At 43.9% G+C, this 21713-nt stretch overlaps 1 pseudogene; it reads right to left on the reverse strand.

Annotated features, from left to right (window-relative positions):
- Positions 1-1489: 1489 nt before the first annotated feature.
- Positions 1490-19633, reverse strand: LOC127694366 (ubiquitin-conjugating enzyme E2 B-like; annotated as a pseudogene).
- Positions 19634-21713: the final 2080 nt, after the last annotated feature.

The raw sequence follows: 21713 nt of genomic DNA on the forward strand, positions 1-21713 counted from the left end.
TGAAGGGGAAGAGGCCCTAGAAGAGGCCATTCTGAAGGGGAAGGCTGGTTTGCCTGGAGACCCCAAGATGTTGGAGATGCCAATGTTTTATTTTATAAGAGTTGCTGAGGTCATGGTGTCTCTTAACAGCAATAAAACTCTAACTAAGACACTAGGACCCCTTGAAATATCACCCTAAGACTGGGGCCCAGACAAGTGAGCTTTGATGGCCCACAAAAGTACATAGACTCTGCCGCACCGGACGACAAGAATGCAGAAAGAGGCAGAGTGCCTCATTGGGTAAGAAGCAGGGGTGAAGCGGGAAGCAAGGAGAGTCAGGTCCAGGGTCACTGCGGAGCAACACCCCTCCCTGGGACAGCCACAGGAGCTGACACTGAATGTTCTTGTTCCTTCCAGCGTGTCTTGTGATAGGTGAACCGCGCTCCTTGATTTGCCTGCTGAAATGAGTCAGACAGACAGATGTCACTTCTAGGTGACTGTGTTAAGAGGCAGTGCTGCACTGCCTAACTACACATCCTGCGGACATGACAAGGCTCTTTAACGAGGCTCCTGAGTGACTGGGGTGGGGGTGGGGTATCTGGCCTGGCCAGGTGAGACTGCAGCAGGAGACGCCAAGCTTGTCAGACACATGATGTAGGTAATCAATCCTGAAAACACACATGATTGATTTCTAAGGAAGGAGTGAGGTCAGGTCTGGTGGTTTTCTAGTACAGCCTCAGAGGAGGCCAGTAGGGAAGGCAGGAGTAGGGCAGCAGATGCCTTCTAAGAGCTTAGCTTCTCTAATTATTTGGCAACGGTGTATGCTGAACATTCTCTCAGCATCAAAATGCTTCAGCTGCCAGACTGGGTCTCTGTGTAGCCCTGGCTATCTCATTCTGTAGACCAGGCTGGCCTTGAACTCAGAAATCCGCCTGCCTCTGCCTCTCAAGTGCTGGGATTAAAGGCATGCGCCACCACTGCCCTGCTTTTAAACTGAATCTTGCTACAGACACTCACTGGGTTCGTCCCGGGCAACTCACTTAGGTTCAGTGAAGATTCACTTCCTGGTCAGTAAATGCAGCCTGGAGAACCTGTCTTGAGGGTGAGAGAAAACACAGGAGGCCAACCTCGCCATGCGAAGGAATGAACTTTGCCTCCTCTACTCCTGTGGAGGGGCGTGTCCTCTCAGCTGCCTGTACTGACCAGAAAGTCACAACAAACAGGTCACCCTAAATGCTTCCTGTCACTGTGTATATGTGTACGTGTATACAAGCACATGCATGTAGCTGAAGTCAGAGAAAGCACTGGTCTCAAATCAGAAAAGAGTTTCTGAAAAAGATTTGCACTGGTTTGTTGCGATTCCAGAGACAAAGCAACACACAGGCTGTCTCAGAGACCCATGGGCCTAAAACCCACAATAGTGATGATCATGATGTTGTTGGTTGTCATGGTGATGCTGGTGGGGGGGCGGGGGGGATAGTGACAGTGACAGTGATGATAAAGATGTTGGTTATGATGATGTGGTGATGCTGAGGATGCTGGTAATGCTGGGGATGGAGGTAGAGGTAGGGGTGATGCTGATGGTGACAGTGATGCTGAGGATGCTGGTGATGATGGAGATGGAAGTGGGGCTGATGCTGGTGGTGGTGATGATGAGGATGCTGGTGATGATGGAGATGGAAGTGGGGGTGATGCTGGTGGTGGTGATGAGGAGGACGCTGGTGATGCTGGGGGTGGAGGTGGGGGCTGCGGTTGTAACAGGGATGCTGATGGCAATAGTTCTATTTGTTGAGCATCAGGAAGTTCTCTGGTGCTAGAAAACCCTGGGTTTGAATCTTGTTCCTCTTCTTTCTGAGCGGAGGGACGTATGCACTAACTTGTCAGTTACTCTTCAGTATGTGTGGAAGTGGGACTGTGAGTATGGAACAAGAGAATGTGAATTCTCAGCACAGAGCCCAGGCACGGCAGCACTGAAAATGTATCAGATATTATTAGTGTTAATATAGTCTTGGGCCAGATATTTACATTTTCTTTTCTTTTTTAAAAAGACAGTACTTAAAATGGCTATCTTTTTTTTTTTTTAAATATTTATTTTATGTATGTGAGTACACTTTCATTCTCTTCAGACACTCCAAAAGAGGGCACTGGACCCCATTACAGATGGGGTAAGCCACCGTGTAGTTGTTGGGAATTGAACTCAGGACCTCTGGAAGAGCAGTCAGTGCTCTTAACCTCTGAGCCATCTCTCCAGCCCAGATATATATATTTTCAATATTTGATCTTCCTCTGAAGATTGTCAGAATAGCATGTTGAATGAACTAATTAATTTTTAATTAATTAAAGTTTGACTAATTAAAATTTCAATCAATTAACTAATTTTTGGTTTTTCAAGAAAGGGTCTCTCTGTATAGTCCTGGAACTGCTAGCCTCAAACTCATAGATCTATCTGTCTCTACTGAGTGCTTGAATTAAAGCTGTGTGCCACCATTCCTGGCTGTTATCATTTAAAAACATATCTTATTTTTGCGTGTGCATGCATTTGCATGTGTAGATGCGTGCCCATGGAGGCCAGGCGATGATGTCAGGTCCCTTGGAGCTGGAGTTTCAGGCATTTGTGAGTTTCCTGTTGTGAGTACTGGGATCCAAGCTCCACTCCCCATGACTCAACAGCAAATGCTTTTAACGGCTAAGTTATCATCCCAGCTCCCACAACAGTCTCAGTGTTATTGTCCTCATTTTGCAAGTGAAGAAACAGATACAGGAAGCAAAAAACCTGAACCAAAGTCATTATCTTTTTGTTTTGTTTTATTTTGCTTTGTTTTGGGGGGGTTAGTTTTTGGTTTTTTTTCGAGACAGGGTTTCTCTGTGTAGCCTTGGCTATCCTGGAACTCACTCTGTAGACCAGGCTGGCCTCGAACTCAGAAATCCGCCTGCCTGTGCCTCCCAGAGTGCTGGGATTACAGGCGTGCGCCACCTCCGCCTTAAATTTCTTGTATATTTATTTTTTTTCTCGACTGTTTCTCTCACAAGAAAGTGGATTCTAAAAGGCCAGAGAATTTTTATGGGTCATATTCTTTTCCTGTAATAATCTGTGTATGTGTGTGTTTACGCATGTTCATATGTGTGTGTGGATATTGTAAGTGCAGGAGCACATGTGTATGTGTGCATATTGAGGCCCGAGGTTGACCTCAGAGTCTGTCATTGATTTCCACCTAACTCACTGAAGGTTTCTCAATTGAACTCAGAGCTCATCGATAAGGAACAGTCTAGCTAGGCATCTTGTTCTGGGGCCCCCCTTCCCCACCATCCAAGCACCAGAATTATGGGTTGGCTGGCTCACCTACTGGGCTTTTACGTGGGTTTGGGGGAATCTCTGGTCCTCATGCTTGCACAGCAAGTGCCCCATTCACTGAGCCATCTGTCAGACACAAACTTTTCCTTTTTTCATTGTGTGTGTGTGTGTGTGTGTTGGAAATAGGAGTAGGGAGCAGATGATATACATAGAATAAAATGCTTTTTTTAAAGATTTATTTATTTTATTTTATGTATATGAGTACACTGTAGCTGTACAGATGGTTGTGAGCCATCATGTGGTTTCTGGGAATTGAACTCAGGACCTCTGCTTGCTCCGGCTCTGTTTGCTCCGGCCCTGCTCGCTCTCGCCCAAGGTTTTATTATTATTATTATTATTATTATTATTGTTATTGTTATTAGGATTTTTTTGAGACAGGGTTTCTCTGTGCAGCCCTGGCTGTCCTGGAACTCACTCTGTAGACCAGGCTGGCCTCGAACTCAGAAATCTGCCTGCCTCTGCCTCCCAGAGTGCTGGGATTACAGGCGTGCGCCACCACTGCCCGGCTTCCAAAGTTTTATTATTATATGTAAGTACACTGTAGCTGTTTTCAGACACACCAGAAGAAGGCATCAGATCCCATTATGGATGGTTGTGAGCCACCATATGGTTGCTGGGATTTGAACTCAGGACCTTTGGAAGAGCAGTCAGTGCTCTTACCCACTGAGCTATCTCACAGGCTCAGAATAAAATCTTAAATAGGGGCTGGATAGATGTCTCAGCAGTTAAGGGTACTTGTTGCTCTCACAGAGGACCTGGGTTTGATTTCCAGTACTTGCATCATAGATCCTAACTCCAGTTTCAGGGGGATCTGATGTCTTCTTCTGGCCTCTGTAGGCACTAGGCATGCACCTGCTGACAGACATATGCATAAAAATAAAATGAACCATATATATATATGAAAGGTTAGATTCAATGTATTGGCAATGGGTATGGGGAGAGAAGGCTTTGCTTGATTTCTCTAATGTCTTAGGACAATGTAGGAAAAGTGATTTTCTCCATGGAAGGAGACATGCTAACGGACATCAAGCTATCCATAATTATAACAGGGAAAAAATGCTCTAAACTGTATCAACCTTTGCTTTCTGCAAGCCACGAAGCCGGGTTTTCCACTGCCACAAGACAGCAGCCACACAGAGGACAACAGGGGGATTGGTCACTGTGAGGGCTAATCTTGGTTGCCAATTTGACCACATCTATAATTAATACCCAAGCATCTCCAAGCATCTGGGCATACCTGTGAGAGATTTTCTTGATTGGATCATTTGAGATGGGAAGACCCATCCTGTGTTGGGGCCACACCTTCTGGTGGAAGCTCACAGCAGGAGTCAGAGGAAAGAAACTTTTGCTTTTTTGTCTCCTCAGCCTCACCTTTGCTGGCAGGCCCATCTGTCCTGCTGCTGAGGCGCTCCTTCAGAGGCACCAGGACATACTTTTTGGGGATTCCAACTTAGACTGAATACAAGCTAATGACCACATTTTCTGGTTGTCCCAAAGACAGAGAGCCTGCATGTACACCTGGGCCCCAAGTTTTTTTCTGGCTGGTAAATAAAGATGCTGACAGCCCTTAGCTCGGAAGAAGAGACATAGGTGGGGTTTAGATTTCTCAGGCTTGAGGGTCAGAGGGGGACCAAGAGGAAGAAGGCAGGAGAAGCCGTCATGGATTAGGAGTAAAGAAAAGGTGGCCCTGCGAGCCACCCAGGGCCAGTTAGAGTTAAGAGCAGCCCAGGTGAAACATAGTAAGTCACTGGACAGTGGTGGTGCATGCCTTTTATCCCAGCACTTGGGATAAAAGAGACAGGAGGGTTTCTGAGTTCGAGGCCAGCCTGGTCTACAGAGTGAGTTCCAGGACAGCCAGGAAATCCTGTCTCGAAAAAAACAAAACCAAAAACAACAACAACAAAACACCCCCCCCCCCCCGAAACAAGCAAACAAACAAAAAAACCTGTTTTATTGCTGTGAAGAGACACCATGACCAAGGCAACTCTTATAAAAGAGAGCGTCTAACTGGGGGCTTGTTTATAGTGCCAGAAGATTAGTGTATGACCGTCACAGCAAGAGGCATGACCACAGGCAGGCAGGCATGAGAGTTTACATCCTGATCACAGATAGAGAGACACTGGCTTCTGAAACCAGCATCACACCTCTTCCAACAAGTAAGGCCACACTTCCTAATCCTTTTTTTTTTTTTAAATTTATTTATTTATCATATGTAAGTACACTGTAGCTGTCTTCAGACACTCCATAAGAGAGTCAGATCTCCGTACGGAGGGTTGTGAGCCATCCATATGGTTGCTGGGATTTGAACTCAGGATCTTCAGAAGAAGAGTTAGCAGCTCTTAACTGCTGAGCCATTTCTCCAGCCCCCTAATCCTTTATAAACAGTTTACTACCTGAAGACCAAGTATTCAAACATATGAGCCCATGGGGGCGGCTCTCGTTCAAACATCCACACTTGGAGAAAGACCCTGGATTTAGTTTACAAGAAGTTCACTGCCAGCCATAACTGGAAAAAAAAAAAAAAAAAAAAGCTGTGTGTTACTGTCCGTGGTCCTGAATCGCTCTCACTCCTGAGGACGGAAGTATACTTTCTACTGCAGGAGCACAGAGCTCCTATCTGCCATCTTTCAGCGATCCTCACATAAGTAAGGAGAAAGAGAGAGAGAGAGAGAGAGAGAGAGAGAGAGAGAGAGAGAGAGAGAGAGAGAGAGAGAGAGAGAGAGAGAGAGAGAGAGAGAGAGAGAAGCAGGAGATATAGATGGATGGTTGGGGTTAGGTAGAGAGAATAAATAGAAGGCGTAGAAAGGCAAGTCCCTGAGATAGTACCAGAGAGGTCCATTTCCATTGTGAAACGAGGGGGCTGGAGAGATGGCTCAGTGGTTAAGAACATTGACTGCTCTTCAGAAGGTCCTGAGTTCAAATCCCAGCAACCACATGGTGGCTCACAACCATCTGTAATGAGATCTGATGCCCTCTTCTGGTTCATCTGAAGACAGCTACAGTGTACTTACACATAATAATAAATAAATCTTAAAAACAAAACCAAACCAAACAACAGCAACAACAACAACAACAACAAACCATTGTGAAACAAACCACCAAAATCTGGGCCGGGCCCTAAATACTGAAAATCTGATGACTGGAGAAATACGTGGGCTTTTCTACCCGTGTTCCAGTTCCTGAATAATGACTCAGAGACTTATTTGTTTGGGCTTATAAGTTTGGGCTTGTTATATATAACTCATTTATCCTATTCCATGTCTGCCACATGGCTAGTTAGTTACCTCTCCTAGTTTCACACATCAGATTTCCTCAGAGTCTGGGTGGCAAATCTTCCTGTGTCTATCTCCCAGAATTCCTTTCTCTCTCCTGGATATCCCACTTTCTAATCCTGCCTCAGCTCATTGGCTATCATCTTTTTATTGACAGGTGATGCTTCCACACAGCACACAAGAGATTATCCTTACAGCAAGCTAAGCTAAGGTGGGCAAGTCTGGATAAGGCTGAGAGGGAAGTGTCAAATGGCCCATGTAAAGTATCACTTATAACAGCAAAGAGCCCATACTATATAGAAAAGGTTGTATACTCATAATATGATATATATTGGCATATAAAAATTATATCTTCCAGATATCATACATATTAATAGTCTATTATATATATATATATATATATACACACACAGCATTAAATATAATGCCTTTATGCTCATTACAGAAATTAACCATATTGAAATTTTTAAAGAAGCAAGCCTCAAACTATCCAGCTCTGTTGCCCATAAATACCAAGTTTGATCAATTCTATATTTGGGTTGTAACCCAAATCAGACAATCCATCCACCCATTAATCCTTCTTCTGAGCTGAGGCTGGAACCCAGGGCATCTTATATGTTAAGCACCTCCCTGAGGCGGATTGTCAAGTCCCAGAGTCTCAAGGCTGCGTCTTAGTGTCTTTTCCTGTTGCTGTGATAATATACCCTGAAAAAAACCCAGCTTAAGTGAGGACAGTTTATCTTGTCTCACAGTTCAGGATTCCAGTCCATCCTGGTGGAGAGGTCACAGCGGCAGGAACTTGAAGAAGCTGGTCATGTCACATCCACGGTCAGGAAACAGAGAGTCCAGTGCTTGGGCTGTGTTTCCCTCTCTTTTGTACAGTCTGGGATCCCAACCCAGGGCATGGCGCCATATATAACATCTGTGTCTTCACATGTCAGCTAACCCACAGTAACGCTCACAGGCATACCCAGAAGCCCATCTCCAAAGTGGATCTGGATCTCTTCCTGTTGACAACTGGGGTTAGCAACCACAACCTCTGACTTCTCTAAATACACTTTTCTAACAGATTACTTATATGGGGGCATAAAAATGAAGTTGGTTGCTGTAGTTCTGAAACATTTTCCCATTTTGAGATTAATTCTTTGGATTCCCTTTCTTTTGAAGCAATGTATAATTCTGTGGCTCTAGTTGACTTGCACTCACTTTGTAGCCCAGGCTAGCCTCACACTCACTGGGATCTTCCTGCCCGAGTCTCCTAGGTGCTGGAATTGCAGACAGGCGCCATCATGCATGTTCTCAATCACTTTTTGCCATCTGTGTGTGTGTGTTCATTTGTCTGGGTGTGTCTGTGTGAATACAGTAGGCTCATTTGTGAAGGAAGTCTACTGACAGTGCAGTATCTTTTAAAAGACTTCATTTGTTTTGGGACTTCCAAGGTGCCCAGAAAGTTTTGATGCTGGCACTGCCGCTATTTTGCCAGAAGGTGTCAGCAGTGTCACTACTTTGTGACTGCCACTGGCCACACAGCCAGCATGGCTGCTAGATCACTCATGTGTTAGGAGAAGAGTCACATTTTAGATCAGACAAACAATGAGTCTGGCAGACATGATTCTGAGCATATTTCTTTGTTTGTGTGCAAATAGGAGTGTGTGCAGGAGGAGTGTGTGCAGGAGGAGTGTGTGCAGGAGGAGTAAGTTTTATTGTTGGGCATGATTAGAATAAAAGACTGCATACAAATTAATCTTGTTCCACGTTTTACTAAACATGCAAGTGAAATGTAATTTTATTCAAACCTAACAGAAGAGAAAGAAATCCAAGAGGCTGGAGTGTTTGCCTTTCAAGCACAAGAACCTAGGTTCAATTCCCCAGAATCCACATAAAAAAGCTGGGTATGGTGGCATATGTTTGTAATCTCATCTCTGAGGCAATTATAACTGGATCCTGAGGGCTTGCTGGCCAATGAAAGATCCTGTCTCAAAAAAGTGTTGACAATTTTTGAAGAACACACCCAGTGCTCTGGCCTCCTTTGCTTATATACCTAAATAGATGCATATGCACGTGCAAACGCGCGCGACACACCCACAATACATACACACACTACATACATGCATAAACCACACACAGATACTACACATAACACACACATATCACACAATACAACGCACACCATACAGACACACACATGCACAATACATATACCACATACATACACATAAACATTACACAAACCACACAACATACACATGCACACACCATACATACACCACACACACAATACACATATCACACACACAATACACACACCATATAGTCTTATACATGCACACATACACTACACAAACCACATAGATGCACATATGCACACATCACATGCAGATGCAGGCATATATACATCACACATAGACACACCATGTATAGAGACACACACATATACATACATCACACACAGAAACATATATGTTACACATTACACACTGAGACATGCACATATTACACACCACATACACACACACCACACATGGAGATACATACATACTACACTACATACCACACATTCTACACCACACACCATACACCCCACATACACACAGAGACACACACATACTATACACCACACCTGCCACATCCTCATACCACACACACACAGACACACATACTATACCACATACACATATATCCCCTCACAGAGACACACAGTACTATACACCACATACACACCATACACTGAGACATGCACACACTGCACACCACACACACACTCCTCACACTGAAGTAGAGCTGAATGAGATGACTCCCCTCTGCTGACTCTCCCTCCTCTGGAGACATGGAGTACCCAGAGATCCCTATGAGTTTAAATAAAAGCAGTGGAAACTGTGAAAGAAGGTGGGGTTAGAGGCATTGATCTCCAAACTCATGTTTTAATCTCAGGCCGTGCTTTTACTTTTAAAAGATTTACATGATCTGAAGAGAAACCAAAGAATAGTATTTATTTAAAAAATCAGCTGTATTGAAGAAAGCTCATCTACAATAAAATTTACTAATTCAGGTGCACAATTTTCTGACTTTTGACAAATGTCTTCAGCCATGTAACCACTTCCACAATCACACCTGAGATGGCCTTCTGTAACCACGCCCACAGTCACACCCGAGGAGATGGCCTTCTGTAACCACGCCCACAATCACTCCCGAGGAGATGGCCTTCTGTAACCACGCCCACAATCACTCCCGAGGAGATGGCCTTCTGTAACCACTCCCACAGTCACACCCGAGGAGATGGCCTTCTGGCACTCACTGACCTTTCAGTCACTACAACTGAAGTTTTAAAAACAGTTTTATTTATTCTATTTATTTTTTTAATTGTTTGCTTTTTGGAACAGGCTCTCATGTAGCCCAGGCTGGCTTCAAACTTGCTGTGTGGCTAAGGCTATAGCTTTGAACTTTTAAAATTTATTTTATTTTTTTATTTACATCCCCCTCACTGCCCCTCTCCTGGTCACCCCTCCCACAATCTTTCCCTCATCCCCACCTCCCCTTCTCTGAGCGGGTGGGCCACCTTACCCCTGTCCCAGCACTTTAAGTCTCTGAGAGACTAGGTGTTTCCTCTCCCATTGAGGCCAGACAAGGCAGCCCAGCAAGAACATATCCCACGTATAGGCAACAGCTTTTGGGATAGCCCCTGTTCTGCTTGTTTGGGACCCACATGAAGACCAAGCAACACATCTGCTATGTATATGCCGGGAGGCCTAGGTCCAGCCCGTGTAGGCTCTTTGGTTGGTGGTTCAGACTCTGACAGCCCCAAGGGTCCAGGTTAGTGGACTCTGTTGGTCCTCCTGTGGAGCTCCTTTCCCCTTCAGAGCCCGAGCCTTGAATTATTAACACAGACAAGTGCTGAAATTCTAGGCCTGTCCTACCACACTCAGCTTGAAGTTCTATTTTTAATTGAGAAGTAATGATTATATACCATGAAATGCAATGTGAAGCTTTGGGAGCACGTACACCATGGAGCTAGACCAATCAGCACACACACCATCTCAAATACTGCTTGTCTCTTAGGAAGACCTAAGTCTTCCCTATACATCTCGGTCACCTATTGTCATTGTCCCTGGGTTGGACATGACTCTTGCAATGGTGAATCAGAGCTCCTGTGACCGTCCTTGAAGAACCTGCATGAGATACGACTTATTACGACTCTGTCATGGAGGGGAGCCCTCACGAGAGTCTCATGAGTCACCTGTGCTCCTGGAGGTAACCCAATACACTCGCCGTCTCACAAAACTGGACTGCGCAGACTCCTTTCGTTGGCTTCCAGAGCTCTCTCTGTCTGGGTGAGCAGTCACCGATGGGAAGACTGCATGGTATATCATCAATACGTGTGCAGCAGAGGGCCAGAACATCCCCTAACTGACCTGTTGACCCCTGGGACCTCTGGTGGCCACTAGGTATGGTTTCTATGAGTTTGATTTTTTTTTTTTTTTAAAGATTTCAAATGTAAGTGAAAATCATACAGTATTTGTCTTATTCAATCTAACATAATGTCTTCCAGGTTTATTTATAAAATGAATGTCCTCTTTTTTTTTAAATTTTAAGACTGCATAATATTCCACCATGTGTATACAATACACTTTAAAAAAATTCACACCTCTGTTGATGGGTATTTTGATTATTTTCATATCTTGTCTGCTATAATGAGATTGGGAGTGTGGATGTCTCTGACATTTAAGTTTTAATTTCCCTGGGTATAGATAGACTTAGTGGTGAAGTTCCTGGATCAAATTTATATTTCTGAAGAACTTAAAAACAGTTTTCAAAACTGGCTGTTTTAGTTTACATCACCACTAGCAGTTATGTAAGGGCTCAGTTTGTACCCCACCCCCACCCACACTTGTCTTTCATCTTGGACTGGGCTCAGCAGTGGGGCTCATGGCTGGCTGGATGCTTGATCCCTGCGTAGGCAACGAAAAACCCATCCAGTCTCACTTTTTTTTTCCCCTTTTGAAGACAGGGTCTTGCTACCCCAGTGTGGCCTGGAACTTGCAATCCTTCTGCCTCAGGCTCTGTAGTTCTGGGATTCCAGGTGAGTACCACCACTTGTTTTCCTAAGTAACAGCTGCTATAACACTGAGATGATCGCTTGTGGCTTTGATTTGCATTTCTTTCATGACTGAGATGGTGAGCTGTTTCATCTATTAATTGGCTGACCATTTGTCTATGTTGAGAAATAGATATTCAAGCCTTTTACTCGTTCTAAAAATAGTTATTTGTGTTCTTGGTTTTTGAGCAATTGAAGTTTCTATGTATTTGGGAAAACAGCCTTTATCTTTAAGTGTGACTTGTAAATATTTTCACCCTGTAGCTATTTTTCACTTATAATCATTTTTTTCTGTGGAGCAGTGTCTTAATGTATTGTAATCTCATTTGTCTACTTAATTATTTTATTTTATTATTTTCTGTGTATAGGTGCTTTGCTTGCATGTATGTATGTGCACCATGTGGATGCCAGGAATCAAACCCAGGTCCTTTTGAAGAGCAGCCGGCACTCTTAACCACTGAGCCATTTCTTCAGCAGTCCCCTCCCCCCCTTATCTATTTTTGCTTTCCTTGCCTGTGTATTCAGGGTTGAGAAATCCAGTTACCAGTGAGCTGCTGTCTGGGCCATTTGCTCTGTGCAGATGGAAATCATGAGTAGGTAAGGAGTGGGCCCTCTGATGGAGTAGTCTTGGCCCTTGAGTGCTGACAGACTCAAGGACTCCAGATCCAAACCCTTATAGCTAGACTCATGGTCCCGGGCATTAGAAACCAACTCACAGCTCTGCGTGCTCTGGATTCTGAAGTCTGGATTCTGAATGTGAGCAGCTTGGCACTTGCATCAGGAAAGGAAAGCAGGAGTGCCGCTCCTGTGTTGGAGTCCTCCGCCCTTACAGGAGCTGTTGGCGTTCTCAGGCTTTAGTTCTGAGGGCCTTCGCCCCTTACAGCGGCCATGGTGGCAGTTTCTGAGACTTGTATGTGAGTAGTAGCCTTGACTTCAAGGCCTGGAAGCTCCGAGGACCTCTTCTAGTGATCAGGGCCCACAGTCTGTCACCGACTGGCCCCGCCTTCTGGAGTCCCCGACACCCTTTTCTCACATCCTCATTGCTGGCTTCTTTCATTGTCTCTGCCACTTCTCTTCCATCATCGCTCCTGCTTCCTGCTGCTGTCCAGAATTCTCCTGCCACCCCTCAAGGCTGCTGCTGCTACCCCTGCCATTGCAGTGGCTGCAGGTTCCCCCTGGGACGCAACTGTCCAGTTCAGCCCATTCTACTTATGCTAAAAGTCACGAGTAGCCAAAGGGCGTGCTATTTAAAACTCCTTGATAACTTTGGGTTTCTTCCTTTTTTTCTCTTTGCAAATTTATTTTCTTTTATACGTGTTGGGTGTTTTGCCCATCTGTATGTCTATGCACCACTTGTGTGTTCAGTACTGCTGGCCTGAGTTACAGACAGTTGTGAGCTGCCATCTGGGTGTGGAGAATGGAACCTTTTTGAACCCTCTGGAAAAGCAGCCAGTGCTCTTAATTGCTGAACCATTTCTCCAGTAATTCTGGCTCCTCCCCTTCCTCCCTTCCTCCTCCTCTTTTTGTTCTTCTTGTTTCTCCTCCTCCTCCCCCCTCCTCTTTCCCTTCCTCTCCCCCCTCCTCCCTTCCTCTTCCCCCTCCTCCCCTCCCCCTCTTCCCCCTCCTCCCCTTCCCCTCCACCCTCTCTTCCCCTTCCCCTTCTCCTCCTCCCCTCCTCCCCTTCTTCCCCTCTTCACCCTTCCCTCCTTCCCCTCCTCTCCCTCCTCCCCCTCCTTCCCCTCTTCCCTCTCCTCCCCCCTCCTCCCCCCTCCTCCTCCTTCTTCCCCTCCTCCCCCTCCTTCCCCTCTTCCCTCTCCTCTCCCTCCTCCCCCTCCTCCCCCTTCTCACCTCCCCCCTCCTCCTCCTTTGCTACAGTTTTCCTCCCCGCCATGTGGCCAGACTCCTTACTGGCTTATCTTCTTCATTCTTCTGCTCTCCACAGTCATGAGATTTACAGCCCTGACATTTTTCTTTTTATCTCTAAACACTGTCCTTGAGCTTCTGTGTGAGTCTGTTCTTGTGCTCATTAATGACACTAAGATGCCCAAGAGGGGACCCTGATTTCCCCACTTCATATGGTAGCTTTGGCAGGCCCCCCACCCCCCCACCCCCGAGATCATCCATCTTCCATCTTTAGTCTTTTCACCTATGGAGAAAACAAAACAATTTCTGAACCCTAGGTGGTCTTTCTATAGCCCTTCCCAGAGTGGCACTGTTTATTTGGGACCTTTAATAACGTGGGCACCATTACTATATATGTTCCTCTTAGAATTTCTTTTGCTTTTAATTATTTGTACCTTAAATTTTATTGCATTGTGCTTCCGTTTTTGTTTGTCTTGTGACATCTTCTAATCCCCTCTTTCATTTCTTCCCTAATTGTTGCTTAGGAACACAATGCTTAGCTCCTGTGAATGTGTTAGCTTTTCCTCCTCCTACCATCATCCTGTGTTCACTCTCTGGAAGCAGTTGACCTGCTATGGTAGTTCAGGCTGTAGACACTTGCCTGGGTCACATCCCTAACACACATTTTGTGGGATGTAAAAGGGGGAGCAGGTAGAGACTGGGAGACTTGCTGGGTGTAACTGCCTGCAGTTACATCGAACGGGTTACCTGGAAGGGAAGCTTCCAATAGGAAGGTGGCAAAAAGAGATGAAGACCAAGACAACATTGCTGTTCAAGGTCTTAAAGTTTAAAAAAGAACTCCCAATATATAGGCAGAGGAAAACCCTTCCCCAAAAGGCTGGAAGCTTCTCAGCAGAACTAGTTCAGTTGCTCAGCACGAGGCTAGTGTTTCTCAGGAAACTGCAGGTCCTCGAAGAACAATGGGCTTCACCTTGGTCTGAACACTCCACCCTAGGTGGAGGGGATTATGGCTAACACAGGAGTTCCTGCTCAAAGGCTGGGAGAGGAAATTCACATTGGTCGATGTCAAGTTCCTGCCAGGTGGCATGGCACCTCAATAAGGCTCTCTACATCTGGGCACACACCCGAGGCTTAGGCCACTCTCAGCTCCCTGCCAGACTCCATACTTGGAACTTTACGCATACATTTTCCACCACGAACAGCCAATAAACGGATCAGAACCATGGGCTGTCTCTTTTCATCACGACCCCACCGTAGGGCGCCATGGAGAAGGCCTTTGCCTACAGAGCCTCTCTGTGCTCCCAGCCACAACTGCCACCAAGTCAAGCTAAGGACAGTCGCCTCACTGGGACAAGCTGAAGCTTCCCCTTTGCCCCATGGGCCCTGGCAACTCCGTTCTCTGCTCCCAGCAGTGCCTGGATGTCCCAGAGTCTGAGAACCCCCATGGCCCCCTGCCTCATGGCAGGGCCTGGGGACCCCTGAACCAGCTCAGGTTTTCCCACATCTCAGACTGCTTTCCCATCCCCAGAGTGGTGCCTTGCCATTCTCTACCGCTCAGCACCCACCCTGGCAGCGGGAGGGGTAAGTGCAGTCACTCCCTGCCTCGGTCCACCCTCCCCAAGTGGCTGGGCTCCGGGACCATATTAAGCTCCAAACATTATTATCTTCCCTTTCATTCAACAGAGGCAAACATATATTATGATGCCAGTATTGGCTTGTGCTTAATCATTCTCTAAATGACATATTTATTTTCAGAAATAGTCATGAAACCAAACAATCAACAGTAACTATCCAAAAAGGAAACAGAAAGTTGTCTTTCATTAGACTTTGTGTATATAATAACACCAGTAAATGAACAAACCAGCAAATGCTGCAGTATAAAGAGGGGGACTGCAGCCCCCACAATCCTGCACTGTTTCTCACATGGGCGTTTACACACAACTCATACTTCTTTAGATTTTTCATTAACTTTTACATTTCAAAGAAGATTTACTACTTTTTAAAATAGGCCCTCCTTACTGAATTCTACCAGATAAGTGGGTGCTCCACTTCGAGTTTTTTCTTTTTTCTTTTTTCTCTTTTTTTCCTTCCTTCCTTCCTTTCTTCTTCTTCTTCTTCTTCTTCTTCTTCTTCTTCTTCTTCTTCTTCTTCTTCTTCTTCTTCTTCTTCTTCTTCTTCTTCTTCTTCTTTTTTTTTGGTTTTTTTGAGACAGGGGTTCTCTGTATAGCCCTGGCTGTCCTGGAACTCACTCTGTAGACTAGGTTGGCCTCGAACTCAGAAATCCGCCTGCCTCTGCCTCCCAAGTGCTGGGATTAAAGGCATGCGCCACCACTGCCCAGTGAGCTTTTTCTTAAAAATGGAATTTAGGGGCTGGAGAGATGACTCAGTGGTTAAGAGCACACTGACTGCTCTTCCAGAGGTCTTGAGTTCAATTCCCAGCAACCACATGGTGGCTCACAACCATCGGTAACAGGATTGGATGCTCTCTTCTGGTGTGACTAAAGACAGCTATAGTGTACTCATATGAATAAAATAAAAAAAAATCTTTAAAAATATGGACTTTAGGATAAGTATGAACTGAGGCAATTGCTAGTTTCATGACAGTGTCATAGATGACTGCAGGTGTTTCCAGGTTTATACCCCTAACAGAGTTTGGTAACAGAGACCAGATTGACTTTAGCAGGTCTTGAAGCTAGTCACAGTAATGCTCTCCTCCCATGACATGCATGCATGTGTGTGTGGGGGGATTGCTTTCACCACCCTGGGTGAACATGTCTCTATTTTTTCCCTTATGTAGACTTTCATGTCTAGATCTTGTGTTTTTCTTTTATTGATCCCAGAGTTTAGGGAAAAACTCTCAGTTCTAGTCAGATATGGAAGCATATACCTTTAATCCTAGCACTTGGGAGGCAGAGGGATGTCTTTAGCTGGTCTTTGCTACTTTGTGGGTTCCTCTTTTTAATACCTGTTATCCCCACCAGTTTCACTCCCTATCACTAGATAGGAGAGAAAGAAGGATAGAAGGGGAGAGAGATAGAGATATCTCTGAATCTAATTTCTTTCTTCTTGTTTCTTCTTTGAGCACAACTACTAACAAACCGCATCCACTCCCCTCCCCCCCCCAATGACCAACAACCACCAACCTTGCCTGCCGGGGCCCTAGCATTTATATACCCTCTGAAAAGTTCCCGGAATTGCAAACATCACACAATCAGAGAAACTGTCTGCAGCTGGCAAAACCACTCCTCTGACAGAGCCTGAGGCAAATCCTAGTCAGCTGCTACGGTCAGTCTGAAGGGGCCCCGTTTCCATACACCTGGGATTAAAATGAAAACACATTCTTATAATATTTCTCTGTGTTTAAAGAAACCAAAATTCCAGAATTGTCATTACATCTCCCCTCTTCTGTTTTAGGCCATTAATTAGGCTGTATGTATTGGGAAATTAGAAACAGACATTTTCAATGAATAAGGGCTTTTCTGGCCAGTGGCCAAGGTTTTCAAGGAGACAGCTCCTGCTCAGTTCTAATCTTTATCAGTTTCAATTGAATCCACAGCTTTTCATTTCCCATGGAGATATAAACAAATCTGAGTCCACAGTGAGAAACTTTGGCTGACTTCCATTCTGTTGTTAACACATCCTGATAGTATGGAGGCTGATTTAATTCTACAGCTTTTTTTTCTATAACCCAGTGTCTCTCAGCTGCTCTTATATGAAATGGCTAATAATTTTTTGCTTCGGAACTGGAGCCACTTCCCCAAGGCCATTTCCCAAAGGTAAGAGATTGGACCTAACTCTTGGACCTAACTCATTGGTGCAATGGCAACCATTGCCACATTGCCTGTTCACCCCTGGAAGCCTAGACCTTCTTTCAGGCTTATATTTAGAACAACCACTGCCCTTAGAGATGCTTTGTTCTTAATTTTGTTGCAAATGACTATATTTCCTACAATTAAAGCACCAGGCATTTTGAGATCTGAGTCCTTTCAGCAGCTTGGTCGCAGTCTTTTTGCAAATGACTGTACTTCCCACAACTGAAACACCAGGCATTTTGATATCAGAGGCCTCTAGCTACAGCTTGATTTATTATATTAGCATGGCACACACTAGAACCAATATCAGCTGTGTTCCTTATCCACTTGTCCATAGGTGCTGCTCACAACTTTTATGGTCTAATAACTTTATACATTTGGTATTTGAATTTTCTTTTTTTCCAACAGAATTTACTTGTGTATTTTTCATTTTCTAAACGATTTGAAGACATAGGATAGCTTCATATTAGCTCTCTACAATACTGTGTTTTAAGTTTATCTGGTAAACTAAGATGCAGTACAATGTGTATACAACTAAGGAAGAGAGAAGGAACTCATCAGGCTCAACACCTCCAAACTAAACAGGTGGCACTCAGCTGCATTAGAAGGTAGTTTGCAAGCCAGGCAGTGGTGATGCACGCCTTTAATCCCAGCACTTGGGAACCAGATTTCTGAGTTCGAGGCCAGCCTGGTCTACAGAGTGAGTTCCAGTGCCTCACAGAGAAACCCTGTCTCAAAAACCAAAAAAAAACCCCAAAAAAAAACAAAACAAACAAACAAACAAAAAAAAAAAAACCAAAAACCAAAAAAAACCCAAAAAACCAAAAAACCCAAAAACAAAAACATAAACAAAACAAAAAACAAAACAACAACCCCCCCCCCCCAAAAAAAAGGTAGTTTGCAAATATTCAATTTACACCAAGGTTCCTTCCAAATCTCTGCCTTGCTCAAACCAGCACAGCATTTGGTAAATTGTGATGGTACTACTTTTTTCTTAATCAAAAGCCTGTGAAGGTGCTGCCACACAGCTGAGCAAGTCAGATCTGCTCATGGGTGAGGTGCCAATAGTGAAGTCACAAAGGTACAATTTACATGAGAAATGCACTTTAACAGGTGGCCCAAATACAGAGCTGGATAGAACCAGACCAGTAAGTCTACAGCTGTTCAACTGAACTAACTTAAGTACATTCAAAATAAAGCCAGAGATTGGAATTGGTTTTAGAATCAAATTTGCAGACTTTCTTTATAAAACAGAAGTTTGACCTTCTGCAGCTGGAAATGAGGCTCTCACCTGGTGGAGAGAAGAGACTTTCTGGTCCCTCCTGTACAGGTAAGGAACAGGTAAGGAAATAAGTGATAAAGTCTCTTGCACTGAAGTTATGTATTTTAACAGCTTTACATGTAATATTCATATATAAAATCCTTAAGTGCTTTTCTCCAAATTATAAATCTAAATAACTAAAAAAAATAAGTCAATATTTGAAAAAAGTACATATTTACAAAATGTGTATATTCTGTCATGAAATCTCCACACCGAGAAAAATACAAACAGGATATATTACAAATATTTATGCTTTTGAGCAAGCCTCCTATGGGGAGGAGTCGACATGCTCTGTAGCTGCGCTTATACACTTGGAAAAAAAATACTAACAGGATATATTACAAATTTATGCAGCAACAACTTAGTTCACACCATGCAATGAAAAGTACATTAATCAAGGTACAGAAGGACTTTTTTCTTTTTCTCTTCAGAATCCTTAAAATCCATGGCACTTAAAACTTGCTAGCCTTTCTACTGTGAGGTAAATTATACACAACAACGGTGAAAAGATGAACAGACCAGGTGTCTGTTATGAGTCATTACTACTTTGCTCAACAATCGTTGAGACCTTCTTCTCATATTCCTGTTTGTTTTCCTGATGAAGTTGTGGTGCTTGACTATTGGCTGGACTGTTCAGATCCAGTTCATTCAACAGAGACTAAATTGAAATTAAGATAGAAGAGACAGCATATGTTGGGACTTCATTGATTCTGCAAGGATATCTAAATATATGCTACCATCATCATTCATACACATTTGGATGAAATTTTGGATAAAAATCTAATGGTTGGTGATTTATTTGGATATTCTTCAGAAAATTCTATTACTAGTTTAAGAGTACCATCTTTAAAGGGGTGTCCTTTCTGGCTCAAATACAACTGCATTCCACTGCACAATGTTGTTATCAGATAGTGTACTACTGACCCCCCATAGGTGGGTCATCTTGCAATCACTTGAAATCCCCAAATCCCTCATGAGCCTCCTATGGGCATGAAGTTGACATGCTCTGTAGCTGCCCTGCCCGGTATTTGAATTTTTCAAAACAACAAGGCTTCTGTCAACATGGCTTTTGTCAGGGCCTGATATGACTTTGTTCACAGTTGAGACCAAACTTTGTAAAAAAAAAAAAAAAAATCAGTGAAGGCTTCTCTAGAGCCTTGTATAATCTTTGTAAAGGAGGTGGCCCTTCCCCTCCCTGGCCTCCTCAACTTTGTCCCAAGCTCTTAAAGCCACTAACATTGTTCTACAGTAATGTCATCAAATCTAATCCATTCTTATATACCAGAGTATCACCTAGCAACTGATCTTTAACTGTATTTATTCCCCTTGCTCTATTTCATTGTTCGATATTCATTGGCTTCCTTCCCTCTACCATACTGACCATTGTGACTTCTGACCGGGTTCCAACAATACAGTGTAACCAATCCCTTCCAGTCTTTGGGAATAATTATATTTTGAGTAGCCCAGTTATTTAGAATTTTTTTCCACATAAGGCGAGTGCATACTGTATGAAATCATGACTTCTTTAAACTCCCTTAGATCTATCATTCTATCTATCTGTAGGACCCCATCCTAGCTTGTCATAACCTTGTTACAATACTATTAGCAGGCATACACTGTACAACTATTGGGGAAGATGAGGGTGATCACAAAACCCCAGACTGCCCCTCCTCCTACTATGGCTGAGCAGCTAGTTCACGATTAAACCTTTCTTTTGAAATGAGCAGTTTTCATCAGATTTTCCTCAAGCTTTTTCAGATTTTCTTCTACCCTGGCCGCTTGCTCTCTTGCTTTTTGTTCTCTCTTTTCTGATGCTCCATCCCTCCCAAGAGCTTCCATCTCCACCTGCAACCTCTCCAGTTGCACCACCAATGCTACAACCTTTTCAGAAAAGAGAGCAGAGCCACCCCTTTTGTTTTCCTATTTCGGCCTTTGTTGTTGTGTTGTTTTGTTTACCAGACTCCTCCATTTCCACCTGCAATTTTCCCAGATGCTCAGGCATTCTTCCAGTCCTTTTTATTTGGAAACATATGAAGTAGAAAAAGGAAAAAAAAAAACAACAGAAAATACCCTCTGGAGCAAAGCAGAGGATATTTCAGATGTAGCAGCCACAATACTTTTTTTTGCTTGTCTTTGAAAAAAATTCATTCTTTAGTTCCTTGCTGTTTTCTCTAGGGCATTTGAAATCAAAATTTCCATTTTTTCTTGATCATGCCCCATGTTTGGGTGTCACTCAAACCTGATCTTGCTACTTCATATGTTCTTTTTTCTCACACCAACCCTCCCCGCTGGTTTTTACCTCCTATCACTAGATAGGAGAGAAAGAAGGATAGAAAGAGTGGGGGAGAGATAGAGATAGAGATAGATCTCTTAATCTAATTTCTTCCTTTGTTTTTTCTTGAGCATGACTACTAACAAACCATAACCAACCTCACTGAACGACTAGCAATCACCCACTCCACCGATTTGGGCTCTAGCATTTATATACGCTCTGAGAAGTTCCCAGAGTTCCAAATGTCACACAATCATAGGAACTATCTGGAGCCAGCAAAGCCACACCTCTTCTAAAGCATGAGTCAAATCATCATCAAACTGCTGCAAGACAGTCTGAAGCAGCTCCATTTGCCACACACCTGGGATTAAAATACAAGCACATTCTTATGTGTCTATATCTCTCTGTGTGTATATATGTGTGTGTTTCTCTCTGTGTATCTCTCTCTTTCTCTCTGTATATTTGTTTTAAGTGTGTTAACTCTGTCTCTGTGTATCTGTCTGCCTCTCTCTCTCTCTCTCTCTCTCTCTCTTGTGTGTGGTGTGTGTGTGTGTGTGTGTGTGAGAGAGAGAGAGAGAGAGAGAGAGAGAGAGAGAGAGAGAGAGAGACTGGAGACTAGAAACAGTGTAAAAGTGTTCTATTACTAAGCTACATACATCCTTTGCCCTTTAAAACTTGCTTTATTCACACAGAATAATGTCTTTTCTTTTCTTTCCTTCCTTCCTTCCTTCCTTCCTTCCTTCCTTCCTT

The sequence above is a fragment of the Apodemus sylvaticus genome, chromosome 10 (assembly GCF_947179515.1).
Source record: "Apodemus sylvaticus chromosome 10, mApoSyl1.1, whole genome shotgun sequence".
Taxonomy (NCBI): Eukaryota; Metazoa; Chordata; class Mammalia; order Rodentia; family Muridae; genus Apodemus; species Apodemus sylvaticus.